Here is a 20,141-nt window from a genome sequence, read left to right as displayed (position 1 = left end):
ATAAGAAACTTGCATAAATCTCATGTGTTATTTTTCAATAAAGAGTCCATTTCTTCTTTCATTATAGACTCTCACTAAATCTTTGTATCCACCTACACAACTTCATCATAACATCCAAGTTCACCAACATCAATAAGTAAAATATCATACAAAGAAGGAGAGAATATTTCTAAAGGTCTACTTAGTCTTGTTGACTATCTAACATTCACTAGGGTGTGTGTGGTATTTTTTTGTGTATGTTTCAGATCATGAAGAATAGCTAGAACATTATCTTTTGGAGTGTCATCCAACAATGCATAATCATTTTCTTTCTTCTCATGTTGTTGCAAAAAATCTTTGTACAAAACTTTCTAATTGAATATGACATCCCTGCTTCTTATAATTTTACAATTTTCAAAATCTAAAATCCTATAACTAAATTCATCAAATGCCATATCCAACAAATACACATTTCTTTGACTTAGCTTCTAGCTTGGTTCTACTTTCAAATTCTATATGTGCAAATTCTTCACAACCAAAGGTACTAAGAAAAGAATAACCCACCTTCTTCCAGTCCATGCTTCCTCTAGAATACCACAACCCAAAGGAGTAGAGGGACCTCTATTAATCAAATATATAGTCATATTGATAGCCTCTTCCCACATATTTAAGGGCAACCTAGAATGCAACCTCATGCTCCTTGCACGCTCCATTATTATCCTCTTCATGCGTTCAAACACTTCATTTTCCTGTGGCATCCTTGGAATAGTTTTATGTCTATGAATACCATTAGTGGAGCAATAATTTTCAAATTCATGACTATAATATTCACCCCCATTATCAGATCTGGGGCATTTTAGCTTTTTACCAGACTCATTCTCAACCAAGCATTTCCATTTCTTAAAAGTTTGAAATACATAAAACTTCTAAGGAAATAAACTCATAATTTTCTAGTTGCATCATTAATAAATGTAACATAATAATAAGAGCCACTAAGGGAAGATACCTGAGCTGGTCCTCATACATTTGTATGCACAAACTCTAATTACTCTTTTTTTTTTTCCTTCCCACTCTTCACAAAACTCACTCTCTTTTGTTTTCCATACACACAACTTTCATAGAAATCTATATTATCACATTTCAAACCTGGTAGAACTTTCTTTGTATGAAGTAATTTCATACATTCTCACTTATGTGCCCAATTCTATGGTTCCATAGCATTGTATTAGAATTTACAACATTTGTCGATTCTCCCTGTTCAACTGCAACAATTGTTCCTGAACATTCATTTTTCTCTGAAACAATCAAAGTATAAGGAACAATATGATTTATACAGAGATATCAAGTTCCTACTTCCATATCTTTTTCTACTACAAGGGAACCTTTTGAAACCTTCCAATTTCTATTATTAAAAGTAACTACACAACCCTCATCACTGAGTTGCCTTGCTGAAATTAAATTCTTACTTAGCCTTGTAACATGTCTTACCTCATCTTGGTGTTTTAAAATGCACTAAAACTACTAAGCGACAAAATGCTTAATACCAGAATGACAGTACATACACAATCTAAAGACTAGCCAATTCTTATTAACAATTGCATATGCAAAGTATTTGGACCCAACTTCAACAAAACTACAGATGGTTTTCTACTCTTTTGGCTCTACAAAACCATGGTGGGCATACCTAGGGATGATTCAAAACTGGAACAACTGTATGAGGATTATTCTTAGTTTCATTTTGATTCTCATTTCAAAAATCCTCAAACATATACATAATTCTTTAATAACTTGATAAACACATCTCATAAAATAGATATGGCCAAGAATTCTTCTATAGATCTGCAGATGTTCTTAACAATAGTGGCTAACTAAAGCTAAAACGTTCCATGCAGACAAGTGTTGGCCAGCTTTGAAGATCTATAGGAAATAAAAGTAAAATTTGATTTGATGTTGTATTTTGATAATCATTTATGATATATTCCTCCTTCAGCTAAATCAATTTTGATTAGTGCCTAATCCATTGGGGTTCAGAGCCTATAGCAAGTTCTCAGATCTAATTTGTTGCCTTACAAAAAATTCTATCAGCAATTCTTATTAGAATTCATCATTCAAAATCCTTTCCACTACTAAAGAAACCTTATCATATTCATCAAAGCTTTTATTTAATCCATTGAATTAACAGCAATGATAAATAGATATACAACCTAACTAGATTGCATTCAATTGCACAAGCCTTTACTTATACAATATCAAGACAACCAAGTAATTGGAAGGAGACAAGATTCAAAAAAGAATAATATGGGGATAGTTCACAATTTGTATTCATTTTCTTTGAAAATGGTATATCATTTACAATAGACTCAGAATGACCTTCAGAAAGAAACACAGCTCATTCTATATTCATGTATTCTCAGAGAATTGACAGAGAAAATACATCATAAACTTGCTTTCAAAATTTGGACCAAAAATAGACTAAGCATATTACTTAGAAAAATAGAATTTGGACCATTCTTTAGCCTTGGAATCTCACTTAAATAGTGTGAGATGCAACAAGCTTCAGGCTAAAAGAAAGTGACAGGTGTCTTCTAAAAGATACTGACATACATCTGTCATAAAAGACAAAAGCAAATAATAGAAAGGCTATTACATCAAACATTCCTTGGTGGGTCCCTTTTTGTTATGCTTCTCAATTGTTGAGATAAGAAAATATGATCTGATTCTTCAATTATTCTTCATCCTCGAAGTAAATACCCATGAGGTTTGAAAGTGATGTATCATCTTTAGTTACCTGCAAACTTACTTTAACCTGGGGATTTTCCATGTCCTCATTACTAACTACAAGGGTAATTTTTACTTTTGCATCTTCCTCCTCATCATCTTCTGACATTTGTTCTATAAACTGATTTTTCCATTCATTATAAGCAGCATCATCTGGCCAATCAAAATTTAGAGCCTCTCTTTGTATAACCGGTAAAGAATTTGCAATTTCTTCTAAATCATCAAGCTCTTTTCTGATGTCATTATAAAATAACTGTATCTTTACCAACTCTTTGTTTGTCCTTGCCCAAAACTAGTGGCCAATTTCACTCATGATGTTCCTGATCCTTTCATAAAATATTTCATCTAACTCCTTTTTCCACTTTTCTTTTTCCTTTATTGTATCAACAGATTCTAAAGCACAAGGAAATAAAGTGAATTTTTTAGCAATATACTTGGAAAAATAGAGTGTTAATCTTTTCTGTAAAGAATCCCTTTTATCATCAAAATCTTCTAGTTTATTTAACAAATCAAAAATTTTCTCTACTTGATGATAAGGTATGTGGACGACAGATATACATATAATTTTAATATCATTATTCCTCTCCCTCCACTTCTGTGCAAGGGGAGTCAATTTATCCTTATCTCTGTTCAACTCATCCATGAGGGTTGCAATTCTTGTCAACTGATCAAAGAAGGTTGACCATTGTATTTTATCCCTTAAATACATCACACATTGCTTTAATTTTCCTTCATATTGATTTTTTAAGTCTACCTACAACTCATGTAATTTGGTTTTTTCTTCTTCAAAGTCTTCTATAGTATAGAATTGGGGCCTTTTAGGGGTGTCTAGTATTTAAATAATAGGGGTTGCTCCAACAAATGACTATGAAGGGTATGCAATTCTAGGTGCACTAGATTCTCCCACCTTTCTTTTCCCAAGTATCTTCTCCATTTGAGACACCTTGTTTTCAAGTGACTGTATCTGTATACCTCTTTCCTCATATGCTTTTAAGACTTCTTCAAACCTAGCATTAAGTTGGGTAAACTTATCTTCTTCCTAGCCAGATACAACACCACCCAATTTTAGCACTTCTGAGGCCATTCCCATTACTTGTTTACTACTTACCTCACCAGCCCTGTATACTGTCAATGTACCAGTATGCTCTACTATGGGAAACTCATGCATCCTGGTATTTTCCCTCTTATCTATGGACCATATAACAAGGGCTTGGTGGTCATCACTAAATTTGACCCCTCTATGAGCCTGTAGTACTTCTTTAGCAGTTGTTAGTTGAACATCCTTCTACTTCCTTACTGAATCAAAAATAATAGCATTTGCTATATCCCATTCCGACAGAAGGAGGACTCCTAATTTTCTAACTATTTGCCTCTCGGCTTTAGGAGTAAACTGGGCAAAATCATTCAAAAATTTTGACTTTACCTCTTCTTTAATAACCAGGTCGGGTTTATCTAGTTGCTCAACCTTGATTTGCTCATAGGCTTTCTCAAAAAAATTCATATTTAATCTCCACAAAAACTGTGCAAAGGCTCTAGATCTTACAAAATTTTCATCATTAATAAATCTTTCAGAAGCCTGGGCAACGATTGGGTCAATTTCCTTACCTTGGTAATTAGCAATGGTTAGGTCCAAGGAAGGTATAGAAGGTTCTTGTGGCTCTCCAATATCCATGTCTGTAGAAATGACAATCACATCCCCTTCTCCACCCATTTGTCTAAGTTGTTCCCTTAGAGATACCTCATCATCTATCTGGATTGGGGACTGGCTTGGGGAGTATTGTTCCTTTTGAGAAGGAGAAAACCCCTGCTCTAATTTTTGTCTTTTTGGAGAGCTACCTACAGATGGACTTCTTGACCTTGATTTCTTCTGAGGGGGTGCCTGTTGCACATTTTGAATCATGACATAACCTGCCCTTTTTTGCAATGTATATTGGCCAGGAGGTACCATATTTCTACTGCTTATTCTTCTTTGTACTTTTGCTATCTTGTTTGGATGTGCCTCAACAAACATAGCTTTCTTTTCATTCATGGTTTGAATTATTATGGCAAAATTATTTATTAATGCCTGTATTTTGGCTCCCCATTATTTCTTATCTTTCAATGGGTCATACTGGGGGTCAAAAGCATTAATGAATTCCAAGGTTTTACTGAAAATTATCCATTTCTCTTTCCTCAATTCTTGCTCCTGCAATGTGAAGATATTTCTAATTATATCTTCTGGATAGTAAACCTGATGTACCATACGGGAAGCTCTCACCCTTTCTTTTAATAGGTCATAGAATCCTTCAAGGTCAATGAATCGATCATGAGACTCTGCTATGTTATACCTATCCAAAAACAAATTTAAGTGCTTCCACCCCTTTTTGACAAAGACAAAATCATGCACTATAGTAACCATTGGAAAGAAAGTGCCCTTCTTAACCAATTCCCTCTCATCTATAGTACCTATCTGCCATAAGAGCTCAGCAATCCCTATCTTCAAAGGCACATGAAATGGTAGCACATGAGGTTTTCCCAAAAAACCATAAACTCTTATCACTGTTGAAACATTGTAGGGAATTATATCCCTCCAGTTATGACTGACAAGTAGCCCTTTAGCATGGTCCTTGGGTCTGGCCAATTCTAATAATGCTTATGGGATTCTAGGGCTATATCCTCTTAAAAGCGGTCTAAGATTTGATGCAAAATACCTATCAAATCTTACATAGCTAGCATATGTGGCTTCTGAAGTCATATCCACACTCCACAACTACACTGGATTCCTCTCTCCATCCTTTGTTGTTTCCAACTCCATACCCTTGGAGAAGAAAGTATATCCTTTGTATAAGCATACATGCATCATCAATGAATAGCAACAGAATGGTTTGTTTACTTTTCCCTTTGCTATTCCAACCAAACCATTGTGAATCTCTTTTTCTAGAAAAGTGGCAAAATCCAAAATGGTACTCATTCCAAGTTGAAGAGTTTGAACAATTATAAGGACAATAGAACCTAGAATTTGATCACCTTCATCTATCCCAAAGATCTTGCAAAGAGAAAAATACAGTGCTTGAGCTCTCAAGTTGAAATGTCTTCTCAACAATGGCTCTAGGGTACTGGCTGTAATCACAGGCAAATTATCGACCTTGGCAGCATGCTCCTGTAGTGGCCCTGTTCTCAAGTACATTCATTGTCAATCATATCTGGCTTGCAAATCATCCATATCAATTATTTCATGCACAACGTGGTTAGGGTTAAGGTTGAAAACCTCATTGAACAGCTCAGGGAAAACCCTAAAAATATTGACTCCAAAATGGTTTTTTACCCATCCCGTGATAGGATCATACTTCTTTGCCAGGTCCATCAATAAATCACTATCAAAGAAAATAATGGGGACTATTAATTTTCCAATATCAAATTCCCAAACATTGCTCATAGGAGTGTCTAGTTTTCACTCTGAAAACCATTTCTAAAACAACTCCAGACCTCCCATGGAAACCTGGGCATCCCTTATCCAATTAGCTTTGTCATAAAAGCCTTATGCTACAACTATTCTAGGATTTTTCGAAATGAGTTCCCTTCCCTTAGTTAATTCATGCACTAATAAGGGGAATTGTTCAAGAAAATCATCATGCATAGAACGTTTTAAATAATCCTTTTGACTAGTAAACTCTTTTCGGGGAGGCATTTTGAATGAACCCTAGGAAATTCACAACAGCAGATGCTTCAAATTTACTTAGAAAGTCACAGAGCACTTACCCGCCATAATTTGCACTTCTTCGCTATATGATGTCTTTTGCAATTTTACTGGCATATTAACCAAGAATTTTTGTGCCCTAGCTTTGAAGTCTTGAATGCCCTGATGTTCTTTCTGCACTTTGGTGGTTCATTAATGGTGAAATCGTGGGCTCTTTTCATAAACTAAAACTGCACGCACAAGGTCTAAATCACATTTACTCTCAGTAACCATTGCCCGCAATTTGCACTCAAGTTTGAATCCCATCCGTAGATTTTATCAGATTGGATGGTTCTAATTTAAAAATAACAAGCTTTATAGCTTTTAGAAAAATGTTACGTGTCACAAATGCGCTTCCCTGCATTACTTAAAAACCTACATCTTCATAATGCAGGGATGCGCTAATCATAGATCTTCGAAAGATCTATAGTTGATAAGATTTCACTTCCATTCAGCAGCCAAAATCCTTCAGTGCACATCTGGCAGTACACATCATCCATCATTTATAGTGTAGCACATTGAATCAGAAATACCCAACCCCACTTTGCCACACATCGCAAATGTGCTTCCCTGCATTACTTAAAAACCTACATCTTCATAATGCGGGGATGCGCTGGCCCTTGATCTCTGATAGATCAATGGTGTTTGAAAAAACTCTTCAACTTGGCATCCTTTCAAAAAGAATATCGCAATTAAAGGCACATGAAAGGTTTATCACAAGGATTAAAAAATATTCTGATGTGAACAAAACATTAGGATAAAACATCCCGCCAAGATACTTGAAGAAAAAACCCCCTTTTTTTAAAATTTGAAAATTAGGGCAACATAAAACTAAGGTATAAGGGTTTTTTTACGCACTTAGGGCCTTTTTATGGATAATTTGAAAATAAAACCCTAAGAATTTAAAGGGAAGATACAACTTACAGAACAGGGCATAACTAGGGTAATCTAACAATTTTTAGGATCTCACAAAATAAAACCCTAGTCTGCAAGAAACAAAGACTTAACTAATTTTTCATCCAAAAAACAAAATTTTTCTATACTATGAAAAATCACACCAACACCTCATGTAGTAGTCAATGATTCTCATTATGAAACTCAATCTCAACTTTTCCCTTTCCAACAATCTGACAGGGTTCATTATCCCCCAAATGAACAGGCCAAAAATCCCCTTGGACATAATTAATAAACTAACCTCTATGAGGTGTAGCATAAAATGAAGCCCCAAAATCTAAAACCCATGAATCATCAACACTTTATAAATAAATAAATAAAGTATCCTCTTTAGATTTTTTATTTACCACATTTTCCTCCTTGTTCCCTTTTGGTTTATCCCCTTCATCATTCTTTTGATTCTTGAAATCCTTCTTCTTATGCCCTAGTTTCCCATAGTATCAGCAATCTGTTGGTTCTCTAGATTGAGACCTCTTCCCCTTTGACTTTCCTCTTATTTTCCATGATTTCTAGAATTACTTCCTCTCTCAATTGTTCTTCCTCTACTTTGTGCATTCAGAGAACTTCCTAATGTAGATCCACTTGAGGTTTTCCTATGATTTTCCTCACTTAGAATAACACAAATCACATCATCAAATTTTAGGCTATTAGATCCAAAAATGGAATTACTCACAGCCATTACCAAGCCATTCCAGATTTCTGACAAAGAACAAAAAATCAAGAGAGCTCTAATTTCTTCATCAAATTTGACATTCACAAAAGATAACTAACTAGTAATAGTATTAAACTCATTTAAATGATCTGCAATAGATCCACTTTCTTCCATCTTCATATTAAATAAATGCTTCGTGAGAAATACCTTTTTTGAAGTGGAGGGTTTTCATACAATTTTTTTAGGGTTTGCATCAACTCTTTCATCATCTTCACTTTCATAATGCTAAATGTCACTGACGGCACCAAGCATAATTGAACACTTCCAAGTGCCTTTATATCTAAAATCTCCCAGTCTTCATCTGTCATAGTTCCATGTTTCTTAGCTTTTCCTTCTAATGGCTTCCATAAATCCTTCTGATAAGGATAGTCCTCCATTTACATCTTCCATAACTAAAAGTTTTGCCCATTAAAATTTGCAACCTTCAGCTTACCTATGTCTACCATTGCTCCCACTCAACTATGAGACCTTCCTAAAGACACTAGTACATTTGGGGGTCATTTTTTATTACAGGCCAATTTGCCTTGTCAAATTTATTTTTTAAATATGATCCTGATAATGTCAAAATTTCAATGATAGTTGAGTTTAGTGTCAAAATTTTGATGTTTTTTGGGATATAAATTAAAAAAAACTAAAACCTCATTTATTCATGCAGCAAAGTGTGGGCATAGGGGAGAGAGGCTTCACGGAGATTTTTTCAATGTCGTTGAAGGTAATGGTTTTCAATAAACAATTTGCTTAAGTGCACTTGTCACATTCATCACATTATCTAGGAGGAAATTAGTATTTCATGATTTATGCTATTGGCAAGCCCAAATGGAAGGTTGAGACCATAATTAGGAATGAATGATTCACTAACAAATGAGATAAGTTGAACAACTTGAGATGTATGAAGTTCCTTCCCATCTATTTTTCAAAAGCCTATTCATATCGATCAATTGGAATTCGTTTCAATAAATAGTAGAGGTATTCTTTGACTTTATTGATTGGCCATGGATATATAGGGGTTTAATTGATACCACTTGAATTCACTAGGTTCTTCTTATTGTTGTGCTTTGTAATATGTTGGGTCTTTCATTAAACAAAATGATATGGATATGGACCTTAGTTAAGAAAGAATGTCACAGACCCCATGGATATATAGGGAACTATTAGTGATGCAAGTAGGGCACAAACCATGTTCCAGGCACAAACCCTAAGAAATCACCAATATTATTTGTAGATGTAATACAAAACATTTCTCTTAACAACATGAATGAAAGGAATCATGCAAAATAGAATCACCTTTAGGATTGACAATGATATTCACAGATTTCAAAAGTCACTCATTACAACTCTCAAATTTTATAATACAAACCGACTATAAATCATACTTCACATCAACAATCTTTGACGCATTTGCAACCTTACTATAACACCTTGCTTGGCAATAAGCCTCTTTTGTTTTATATCTTATCAATGACACCCATAGAGTTGCATTTAAATATATTTTGATTCTCTAAAGTATTATTCTCCTGGTATTTGAAGTTTGAACTTAATGCTTCTTGGAAAATATTTTATAGTATAAACATAATCAACTCACATATTCTTTTCAAACACCCATACAATCTGAACAAAAATATAAAATATCATTGCTATCATATATCTTAGTCTTTGTATCATTGACTCTATATACTTAGACTTTTCTCATTTTCAAAGATACATAACAAAAATTTAGTAATTGTCTTCCAAAATCCATTATCTTTTATATTCTACTCTTCCAAAGGGTTTGTCAGCATCCCATGAATGACTACAACACTCCAAACACCATGTAGATTATACTCGAGCCTTTGTCACATTTCTTGGATGTTGATTCATTGTATTTTGCATGCAATAGTTGACACTCATTAAGTCTTTATCCATTCCTTATAGGAATCAGGGTTATGGTGTAGACTCATGAGAGGGAAATTTCACAAAACAAAAAAAAAACCTTTAAACCTTCGCTAATCTCTACACAAAGAAAGCATGTAGTCATTGTGGCACTTTTATCTAAAAGTGTACAGAATATACTATTTACACAGTGGGTATTGAGATCAACCTTGGTAATAACCTCATTGATACTAGGTATCCATTTAACATCAAAATTAGTTCTAGCCTCCATTTCTTTATATATGAAACTTAAGAATCATCAAAACCACGAGATAAGGGAGAAGATATTAGGATTGCAATTAAATACCAATACACAAGTAGATTTTCAAAAAAAAACTAACTTTTATTATACAAAACCACACACACCATACCCTTCACCTTTCTTCTCTATACCTCATTCTCTATTTTCTTCATGAGATTCATTGATTATGTAATTGAAGACCTTTCAAATCCCCAAAGAGTTTGTCCAAGATGGTTGACCTTCCGTCTTCTACAAAACTATCATTTTGAAAAACTATTAATAGCAACATTTTTTTGAAAACTTTACATTTTTTACACATTTTTGACAATTTACCTCTTTTTCTAACTCATGCCTATTTGATGCCATATATAGGTCCAACAAGATTTCAATTTACATGTTTAATTCATTTGTGACCTTGCATGATATTTTAATACCCCTCAAGGCCTTTGACCAACTTTGATTAATCCTTGACCAACCTTCCATCAAAATTGTGATTGTAGAACATATTATCATTAAGACTCAGTCTAGTAAAATAGAAATTTGTATTTTGGTTAATAGGAGAAAGAGCAAGATTCACATCCTTAAGTATAATTCATTCAGTGTTTCTCTAGTAGTTTCTAACTTCAATCCCTAGTAAATTCTTGCATTTTTCTACATGTTGGAAGAAGATAAGATCTTAAAAAATAGGATTATCCATAATCCAACTATCATCCCTAAACTTGATCCTCCTTCCATTACCTAGATTCCATCTTTTTCCTTGCTTAACATGTTCTTATCTTTAAGGATACTATTCCAAATCTACTAACCATCAATCCAAACACCTTAAGGTTGGGAGCTACATAACATACTTTTTCTTAATGTGAGAGTTCCATTCTTTTACCTCTTCAAATATTCTCTAAATTTGCTCAGAGAGAAGAAATTTATTAATAATTTTGGATAGTGTTGATGCCAATACATCCCTTCTTATTTGGTTTGTAGGCATTTTCCTAAGACACTAACAAAAATGAGGGACTTCTCTTAGATTTTTCAGTTATATTAGCATACTTAGCAAGAATAGAGAAAATGATTAATGCATACACATGCATATTTTGGTGAATAGACTTCAAAATTTAGATTTTTCTAGCTTCACTTAAAAGGGCTCCTTTCTAACCAGTCAACTTACTATTAATTTTGTCAATAATGGAGTTCCAAAAAGAATTAAAAGGCTTGATCCCTAATGGGAGACCAAGATAAGAGAAAGGGGGGGGAGGGGGGGAATTACCACCAAAGATTTTAGATATTCTTGTTTGTCTCTCTTCTAGATTACTAATAAAGAAAATGGAACTTTTGGTCCAATTGATAAGCTAGCCCATAGAATTAAGTATAGGAAGAAAGAGAAATCTTAAATTTTTTCCTTTTTGAAAAAATCCATTCACATCACAATAGTTTCATCAAAAAATTGCTTGCGAGAATAAGGAAAAAAATTATAAAAATGTTGGAGACCCTAAATCTTTCCATCCTGAACAAATCTTCCAATACATCTGCCCAAAGGTTCCACCATGATATAAAAAATATATATAGGAGAAATGGTGTCACATTTTTTGATACTACATGAAGCTTTGAAGAAATTAGAAGACATGTCATTCACAAACACAATAGTAGACAAAGTAGAAAAATAATAATTTAATGAATCTTTGACTGAAACCAAGTTTGTACTCAAGTTGATAGTGGTGCACATGAGATATATGTACATATCAACTCCAACCCTCTCCTAGCTTGAAGAACATTCATTTATAGGCTATATCTCTTGACCTTACATATTCATTCCTACTTGTTTGATCAAAAAAAAACTCTAAAAGTTGACCTTCCAAATTTGCAAAAAAAGTTGCACAATAACAATATTTGTTTCATGAAAAAAAATTCTCAATTTTTGCAAATTTTCCATATTTCTAATCAAATGTATTCCAAGATGATAAAATTGCATATGAAAATGTATGTATGTATGTATGTGTGTGTGTATATATGTATGTATTTATGTATTTATGTATGTATGTATGTATGTATGTATGTACATGTATGTATATATGTATATAACTTTATCACTTGTAACTATAATTTTCAAATAGTATAAACCATAATAGTTTCTTATAATTATATGGTTCTCTTTGTAAGTTTATAAAATTGAAGTTTAAAAAATAATTACATTTATGTACATCTTTTTCAAGTTTGATATTTCTCATTTTTCCTCACTCACAGTCCAAGAACCATTTTTCAAAACATTTACTAACTAGTTGGAGATTGAGCCAAAAAAATTGTAAGAACGATTATGCCAAAAGAGCTAAAAAAAATGATTGTGCACAATAATCAACTTTTTACAATAATCATCTTGTTACATTCTTTTTGGCATAGTTGTTCTTAAACTTTATGATTTTTAGTGAGAACAAAATTCTAAAATAATCCAGGAGGTGATCCAAAATTAAATCGTAATTGGTTGAGGCATGTTTGAATACCTTATTTCACATGTTATTGAATGTTTATTGAATGCTCAGTGTAGTAACTCCTTACACTCAACTCTTGACTAAAGTTATTCTTGCTACCACAATGAAATTACCTCTAAACCATGCAAAGGATGTTGAAGTGGTCCCCAAGCTTGCAACTCTCTTATAACTTAAGAAATGGAAAAACAAATGCAGATGCAATACATGACAAAATGCATAACTTGTAGTCTTTATATATAGAGAGATCTTTTTTAAGTTTCTTATTATATATTGGCACAATAGAAAAATTGTTCTAGCTACATACGTGTGATTATAGGAATACAACTACATCAAAACAATTAGAAACCAGAACTACATATTTGTTTGAGTGAGTAGTTCAAGGGTCTTGATCCCTTGTATATGGGTATGTAGGTAGCTTGGTAGGTAGAGTATGCCTCCAGTGTGGAAACACATTAGGCATAGTTAGGTAGCCTTGGACATAGTTAGGTAGCACTTAACCATGTATGTATGTATGTATGTATGTATGTATGTAACTATTCTCTACTTCATAGTGCCATCCACATGGGGGGCTGTTCATCTTGCACCTTCGGCAATACTTCATTTCCATTATTTGCACTCTCTAAATCAAAGGTATATAACTGATGTAGGAGCATCTTGGATTGTCCTACTATCCTACATGTTTTTAGTTTTATTATTTTATGTCAAATTGTAATGTCTTGCATTGTTGAGTTCTTAGTGATTGTCGAGCGTTTAGTGGATGTCGAGCTTCCTAGTTGTTGTTGAGTTCTCAATTGTTGTTGAGTGACTTTGGTTGTTGAGTGTTCTTTGTTTATCAATTCATTCTTTTGATGTCAAGTTCATTTGGTTTCCTAGTTCATTTGGATGTCAATTTTTTGTGGTTGTCAAGTTCGTTTGGATGTCGAGTGTCAATATTTCATAGAATCTTCATTTGCTGAGTTATCTATGTGTAGTTTCTGTTGAGGCTGACCTTTGCATTTAATTTAGTGTTAGATATCTATTGTGAGCCAACTTGTGGCTTAGCATAGCATTTAATATGAGGGTTTATTTAGTTTTATTTGCAATAGGCCAACCTGTGGTGGTGCATGTATTTAAGAGACCTTGGTTAGAGTCCTAAGGAGTATCTTAGAGAGGAGCATAATGCAAAGCTTGTTCATCAAAGATTGTAATTGAATTGATATATGTGGTTGTAACCTAGAAGGCCTTATAGTTGGGCATGCAATAGACCTTTTGATGCATAGATAAATGAAGGATTTTACTTCCTCTATATCCCAAGTTGTGTATATTTTTTGTTATTTCTGTTGTGTTGACTTTTTGCAGGCGGTTTGAATAGCTAGGTGTGCCTCTAAGCCTAGTTTTTCAACACTCCCCACGTCAAGTGGTATCAAAGTAGAGGTTCATCTATGTGGATATTGGATTTTGTAGAACCCTAAGTGAATTGGGTTGTAGGGTAGCAGATCTGAGGATTTGACATACAATTTGTAGAGGGTTACAATCTTGCAGGAACCTAATTTATAAAAATGGTTTAAGGTATAGGAAATGTTGATAATGCAATATTGGATACATTGAGACAAATTGCATCCATATTAGATGTTGTAGAGATAGCCCAAAGGAGAGGAGTACATCTTGATGATGTAAGTGATGATGAAGTAGTAGCACCAAACCCTGATCCAGAACCTGAAGAAGATCAATATGAGGCAAAGTTATTGAGAGTATTTTTTAGGGAAAATTCAAAGCCTATGGTAGAATTTGTTCCTTATGATGGGAAATGGGATACCAATGCTATGTTGGATTGGATCTCTAAAATTGAAAAGTTATTTGAGTATGAAAGAACTCTTGAAAATAGGATAGTGAAAATTGTGGTTACAAGGTTGAAAGCTCCTACCTCACTGTGGTGGGAGCATTTGCAAACTGGTAGACAAAGGAGAGGAAAGAAGAAAATTAGAACTTGGGTGAAAATAGTGAACAAAGTAAAAAAAAAAATTCCTTGCTATTGATTACCAAGTTATTTTGTTGAGAAAAATGCAAAATTTGAGACAAAGGGATATGACTATGAAGGAGTATATTAGGGAATTCTATAGATTAGACATCAGATCTAGAAATGTGGATGATGATGTTGAGAAAATTGAAAGGTACATAAATGGATTGAGATCTATAATTCAAGATGAGATAAGTTTTGTGAAGTTGGAAAGTGTGGAAGAAGAATACCAATATGCCTTGAAATTTGAGGAGATCTTGACAAAGAAGCATCAACCAAGACAAAGAAGTAGAGGTGGTAGATTCCAAAAAGATAGAGGTAGATCTTATGGAGAAGGACATTTTTGTGTAAGATAAGAGAAAATTTTAATGGAAGAATGATGATAAAGGAAAGATTGAGTGGAAAGGTGGTGATTCCTATCGAGGAGGTATTGGTTCTTACCAAGGAAGAGGTAATTCTTATTCTAGAGGTGGTTTTCATGGTAATTGTTTCAAATGTTGTAAAGAAGAGTATAGATTCTTTGAGTGTAGATCCTATGAAAGTGGACAAGGTAATAGAAATGTTTTTATTCAAGGAGACATTGAGGGTTCACCAAGTGGACCTAAGACTAGTGAAAAATTGATGGTAAGAAGAACCTTATGTAATAAGGGAAGTGATGAGGAAATGGTCCTAAGGAGAAGTCTTTTCAAAACCAGATATAAGATGGCTGGAAAATGTTGCAAGGTAATCATTGATAGTATAAGTTCTATAAATTTTTCATTAGAAGAGTTGGTTACAAAGTTACAATTGCAAAGCCTAAAGCATCCTAAACCCTATTATGTTTCATGGATCAAGGATGAGCATAAGATATTGGTAAGTGAGCAATATATTATGAAGTTCAAGATTGGACATTATTTTGATGAAATTTTGTGTAATATTATGCCTATGGATTGTTGTCATATTTTTTTGTTGAGACCTTGGAAATATGATAGATATGCTATACATGATGGAATATTGAATCAATATACTCTTTGGGTGAATGGAAAGAAGAAAATATTGTTTCCTTTGATTGAAAGTTCGGATGAGGTTAATTGTACTACTATGAGAATTTTATGGTTAATAGAAAATAATTTGAAAAGGAGATGAAGAAGAATCAAGTTTTTTTTCTACAATTATAAGGAGGTCGAGTTGTACCAATAGCAATCTAGTGCTAGTCTGGTGACTGAGTGACAGGTGGTAGTATTGACCAAGTGCCAGAAGAAATTGGAAGTTTGTTGAATGAGTATAAAGATATTGTTGTAGAGGATATACCTAATGGTTTACCACTAGTAAGAAGTATAAGTCATTGTATAGATCTGATTCCTAGAGCTAGTTTGCCAAATAAAGCACCATATAGATTGACACCTACAAAGAATGAAAAACTTGATAGACAAGTACATGAGTTGTCATAGAAAGGTTTGATCAGAGAAAGTTTGATTCCATGTGTTGTACCTATTGTATTAGCAGTTAAGAAGAATGGAGAATGGATAATGTGCATTGATTCTAGAGCTATTAACAAGATCACAATGAAATATAGGTTTCCTATGCCAAAGATGGATGACATAATGGATTGTTTGAGTGGAGAAAGGTATTTTTCCAAGATTGATTTGAAGAGTTTCTATCATCATATCAGAATTAGAGAAGGTGATGAGTGGAAGACTACTTTTAAGACAAACAATGGTTTGTATGAATGGTTGGTTATGCCTTTTGGTTTGACTAATGTACCTAGCACTTTCATGAGGTTGATGAATGAAGTTCTAAAAAGATTTTTGGGTAAGTTTGTAATTGCTTATTTGGATGAAATTTTGATATTCAGTAAGACTAAGGAAGAACATATTGAGGATGTTAGACAAGTATTGTAGATATTGAAAGAGGAGAAGCTGATGATTAATCTGAAAAAGTATTCTTTTATGCAAGAAGAGATTGTGTATTTAGGATTTGTGATTTTAGCTAATGGTTTGAAGATGGATCCAAAGAAGGTTAAAGCAATTTTGGAATGGCCTACTCCTAAGAATGTAGGTGAGGTAAGATCATTTCATGGTTTGGCTAGTTTTTACAGAAAATTCATAAGAAATTTTAGTTCTATTTGTAGTGCTATGACTGAGACAATGAGAGGAGATAAAAAAGAATTCAAGTAGACACATTAAGCTGATAAGAGTTTTGAGACTTTGAAACAAAAGGTTTCTAAATTTCTTGTACTGGCTTCACCTAATTTCAATAAATTATTTCAAGTTGAATATGATGCAAGTGGTAGTGCAATAGGAGTTGTATTGAGTCAAGAAGGTAAACCTATTTCTTTCTTTAGTGAAAATTTGAATGATGCAAAAAGGAAATAATTATGTATATGATCAAGAATTTTATGCTATTGTTCAAGCCTTGAAGAAGTGGAGACATTATTTGATTCCTAAGGATTTTGTTTTGTACTTGGGAAGTCAACATAAATTGAATCAGAAACATATGAAGTGGGTTGAGTATTTGCAAAGTTTCACATTTGTGATTAAGCATAAGAGTGGAGTTACTAATAGAGTTGTTGATGCATTGAGTAGAAGACATTCCTTATTGACTAAGATGAAGGTTAAAGTTCTTGGTTTTGATGACATGAAAGAGTTGTATGATACTAACCTTGGTTTTCTTAGGTGTGGAGAGAGTGCAAAGAACCAAATCTAACAAATCACATTAGTAAGTATGATGAATATTTCATTCAATAAGGTATGTTGTTCAAAGGAATTTAGTTGTGTATCCCTAGAAGTTCCATGAGAGTTAATTTGATTAAGGAAAAGCATAGTGGTGGATTGGCTAGACATTTTGGGATTGATAAAATATTGAGTTTGCTAAACAATAAGTATTACTAGCCACAAATGTATAAGGATGTTCAAAAATTTGTAAGGAATTGTGGGGTTTTTCAAGCTGTAAAAGGAGTAAGTCCAAATACTAGTTTGTATACACCTATTATTGTTCCTAAGAAACCTTGAAGTGACATCAGTATGGATTTTATTCTTGGATTTTCTAAAATGGTAAAGGAGTATGATTCTATATTTGTTATTGTGGATAGATTTTCTAAGATGGCTCATTTTATACCTTTTAAGAAGACATCAGATGTTGAGCATGTTGCTAAATTTTTCTTCAAAGAGATTGTTAGATTGCATGGATTACCAACAAGTATTATTTTTGATGGAGACAATAAGCTTGTTGGTTATTTTTTGAAAACTTTGTGGAAGAAGTTCAGTACTAAATTGAAATTTAGTTTTGCATTCCATCCATAGGCAGATGGATAGACAAAGGTTGTGAATAGAAGCTTGGGTAACTTATTAAGATGTTTAGTTGGAGATAAACCAAGTAATTGGGAGATGGTATTAGCACAAGTTGAGTTTGCATATAATAATTTTGTGAATAGGAGTATAGGGAAAACATCTTTTGAGATTTTTATAGGAATGTGGCCTAGAGGAGTATTAGATTTGAGGGATGTTGCTAGTGAAGAGAAGAGAAGTGTTGCAGGGTAAGAATTTTTTGATTTTATGGAGTCTTTGCATAAGGAAGTAAAATTGAGGATGGAAAAAAGTAGTCAGAAGTATAAGGAGAATGATAACAAGTCTAGGAGACATCATGTTTTTGAAATTGGTGGTGAGGTGATGGTTAATTTGAAGAAACGAATATTTCTTGTTAGAACATATAGTAAGTTGAAAATGAAGAAGTTTGGACCTTGTAAGATCTTGAGGAAGCTTGACAGTAGTAATGCTTATGATGTTGAGTTACCTAATGACATCCATATATCTCCTATATCAATATTGTTGATTTATACAAATATCATGATTGAGAAGATGAAGTGGATGTATCAATTGATTATCCTAAGAAGAAGATTGAAGAAGTTGAACAGATACTAGAGCAAAGAGTTGATAAGAGCACAAGAGGGAAAGACTACTATAAGTATTTGGTAAAATGGAAAAATAGACCTCATAAAGATGCTACATGGGTTTGTCAATTTGAGTTGGATTCAACTCGCATTGTAACATCTTAATCATTTAGGAGAATCATTTATTTCTACCCTAGTTGTTTGATTCAAGGTTGAACTATTATCCTCCATGTTTTTAGTTTTCTTAGTTTTTTCCAAGTTGCAATGTCTTGCATTGCCTCCTCAGTGATTGTCGAACATTTAATGGATACCAAGCTTCCTAGTTGTTATCGAGTTCTTAGTTGTTACCAAGTGATTTTGGTTGTTGAGTGTTCTTTGGTTGCCAAGTCATCCTTTGGATGTCAAGTTCGTGTGGTTACCAATTTCATTTTAATGTCAAGTTCATGTGGTTTCTAAGTTTTTTTGAGTGTTAGTATTTTATGGAATCTTTGTTTGTTGAGTTCTCTATGTGTAGTTTCTATTGAGGCCAACCTTTGCATTTAATTTAGTGTTAGATATCTATTGTGAGCTGACGTGTGGCTTAGCCTAGCATTTAATATGAGATTTTTTTTAGTTATATTTTCAACAGGTCAACTTGTGCTTGTGCATGTATTTAAGAGACTTTAGTTAGATCCTTAAGGAGTAGCTTAGAGAGGAGCAGAATGTGAAGTTTGATCATCGAAGATTGTAATTGAATTGGTATATGTGATTGTAACCCAGAAGGCCTTCCAATTGGGTATGTAATAGATCTTTGGATGCATATATGAATGAAGGCTTTAACTTCCTCTATCTCCTAAGTTATGTTTTTTTTTTTTATTTCTGTTGTGTTGACTCTATGTCGACAGGGTGTGCCTTTGACCCTAGTTTTTTAATTCTCCTTGCATCAATAACTTTATCACTTGTAATTATAATTTTAAAATAGTATAAACCACAATAGTTTCTTATAATTCTATGGTTCTCTTTGTAAGTTATAAAAGTTAACTTTAAAAATTAATTGCATTTGTGTACATCTTTTTCAAGTTTTATATTTCTCTTTTTCCTGACTCACAGTCTAAGAATAATTTTTCAAAACACATACTGACCAATTGGAGATTGAGCCCAAAAATTGTAAGAATGATTGTGCAAAAAGAGCTTAAAAAATGATTGTGCACGATAATCATCGTTTACATACTTTTTCACACAGTTTTTCTTACATTTTATGATTTTTAGTGAGAACAAAATTCCAAACTAATCAAGTAGGTGATCCAAAATTAAATCATAATTGGTTGAGGCATGTTTAAATACAGTATTTCACATGTTATTGAATAGTATTACATTCAATAGTAAATTACACTTATTTATTTATTTGTATTTATCTGCTTGTCTATTGTCTACAGTAAAATAATTTCTAATAATTTATTATAGAAATGTGTGTGGCATGTGAGAATGCATGTTATTTAATTGCATTGAGGTTAACAATTCTGAACTTTGACCA

This window comes from Cupressus sempervirens, chromosome 11 (genome assembly GCF_028749045.1).
Source record: "Cupressus sempervirens isolate cs-2001-9-10 chromosome 11, ASM2874904v1, whole genome shotgun sequence".
Taxonomy (NCBI): Eukaryota; Viridiplantae; Streptophyta; class Pinopsida; order Cupressales; family Cupressaceae; genus Cupressus; species Cupressus sempervirens.
This window is presented reverse-complemented; position numbering follows the sequence as displayed.